Source organism: Halyomorpha halys, unplaced genomic scaffold (genome assembly GCF_000696795.3).
Source record: "Halyomorpha halys isolate HHAL.00 unplaced genomic scaffold, Hhal_1.1 Scaffold28.1, whole genome shotgun sequence".
Taxonomy (NCBI): Eukaryota; Metazoa; Arthropoda; class Insecta; order Hemiptera; family Pentatomidae; genus Halyomorpha; species Halyomorpha halys.
The window spans coordinates 1,490,254-1,492,656 of NW_027110130.1; the positions used below are offsets into that span (position 1 = coordinate 1,490,254).

At 28.3% G+C, this 2,403-nt stretch overlaps 1 protein-coding gene across 1 annotated transcript in view; it reads left to right on the forward strand.

Annotated features, from left to right (window-relative positions):
• The first annotated feature begins 663 nt into the window (after positions 1-663).
• Positions 664-2,403, forward strand: part of LOC106683618 (venom serine protease) — a 16,205-nt gene continuing 14,465 nt past the window's right edge. The window contains exon 1 of the mRNA XM_014425196.2: positions 664-712. The gene's annotated coding sequence lies outside the window, so the exon portion shown is untranslated. The remainder of the gene's footprint in view (positions 713-2,403) is intronic.

Consider the following 2,403-nt stretch of genomic DNA (forward strand, 5'->3'; position numbering starts at 1 on the left):
AAAAATAACTAAATTTGTACCCGTGAAGTGTCAGGGGTGCAATACTTTGTAAGGAAGTACTTTTACTAAACCAATGGTTGTGCAAGGAGGTGATTTGGTCAGAATCACTCTCGCCCACTTGATTTTTACCCGATTAAGGGTACACACTTCATGAGCTGTGTAGACTCCTTGTGCTCCCGAACCCACAGGGATGACTCACGACTACAGTGAAACAGAAAATAATTATCTGCCACAGCTGGATTTGAAACCGTGTCCTTGGAGTTAGTAGCACAGTGCCTTGCCAATGAGCTATCCACTCGTTACTATGAAAGTCGCTTTGATGCTAGGAAATAATTGCGTAGATATTGCAAAATTAAAAGAAGAGAATCGGGTTCTTTATTCTGAAATAAATAAATTGAAAACTATTGATTTTCGTCTGCGAAACTTTGTACAGAGGTTACGATCACTGATGTTCATATATTGACATTAACATTGACTAATAATAACATTGATAAATATTTGTGTGTAAATTAAGGAAGATTAATTAATAAACACAAAGGAAATGTTAGCTGAACGTGTAGCTCGGCAAACAATACGTCATAGATGAGTGAAATATCAATGTTTATTTATTCATGAACAAATTAGATCTTGAATACATTATCGGATGAAAATCATATAAATAGGGAACTGGCAGTGTTGTTGTGATCAGATTAACCAAGGAATCATCATTGAAGTAAGTACCATATCGTTAAATTGTATAAGTTTACGTTATGTAGTCTTTTTGATTGTTAAATATTAATAATAATTGATATGAACCAATTATATAGTTACTTATATAAATTGTCCATACTAATCCAAAGTGGTGTAATTATTAACTGCTATGAACATTGTGTTAAAACATAAAATGTTGAACATAAAATTAAACTCTGAACACTAACAATAATAAAATGGAGGAGTTTATACGGTAAAATCCTTATGTTTTTAATTTTTTTTTTGTTTATACCTCGAAAATTATTTTTTTCCTGGAACAGTTTGTCCAATCCCTTTGTTAATGCTATTAATAATTAAGTTTAATTTATTTGATTTACTAATTAATTCCACAACTATATATCTTATACATTGTTTATAGATTTCAAATATATATAGATGTAACATATTTTTATTATACTATCCATAAATAATATTATGATTCATTATTAACATACACAATTTTGATCCATATTACTCTCTAGTTGCTCTACACGCCTGTAACACTCTATTTTAACTAAGATCAAATTTACTGAATGTATTATATAATATACAGTTGTAAATTTCAATAAAAATATTTTAAAAAAAAATATATTATTCTCAAAAACTCTCCAACGTTTCGGCCCTCAGGCCATTTTCAAGGAGACAACCTTAAATATTGATGTCATGGTTTTTTAAAATCTTATTTGCAGGATAATTGCCCATGTCACATATAACTATTTATATCTTAAATTAAAAACTTTTTTATACAAATAATCTCCTCTTTTTCACTTATATTCCTCATTTATAACAGAACTTACCTTCCAATATGTTATAAATGATGAATATAAGTGAAAAAGAGGAGATTATTTGTATAAAAAAGTTTTTAAATTTAGGACATAAATAGTTATATGTGACATGGGCAATTAGCCTGCAAATAAGGTTTTAAATTTAAAAAAAAAGACATCAGTATTTAAGGTTGTCTCTTTGAAAATGGCAAGGTGGCCGAAACGTAGGAGTATTTTGAGAATAAAATATGAAAGTAATATGGATCAAAAATGTGTATGTTAATAATCAAATAAATCACTCTCAAACAATCATGTAATAAATCATTAATATAATTATGATTCATATTTAAATCTTTGAACAATATTTCTTGTATTTGTTTAAGAGCCTCAGAAAAAAGTTTCTATTAAGTCTATTTTGTGCAGGCAGTTATTGCAAATTCCATTATTCTGTTCTAAGTCTAATATATATTTTTCGAGGAAGATGATCTGCGAACGGTCAAATAAAAACTCAAATATTGATTAAACTATTTATGTTGAGTCATCGTTTCGCCCCAAGTCGCAGGGCTTTATCAAGGTACTCAGACTTGAAGTCAGAGCGAAAGTGACTTTTGTGAAAGATTTTTTATTATAACACACGGTTAATAAGTGATCTTCCAATGTATGAATTTTATGTTGTCTTTCCCCTCGTAAGCTTGTGAGAACTACGATTTAAAAAAATATAAGGAAATTTAATTTTATAGCGTAAAAATTAATTCTATGCGACATATAAATACATTAAATTTCCTACAAATGTTGTCATAATAAAGTTTTTTTTCTAAACAACATAATTTCTGAGGTATTGAGAGGAGGAATATTAGTCCCATAAAATTTTTTTTTTTTTTTTTTTATTTTATTTATTTGTTGATATTTA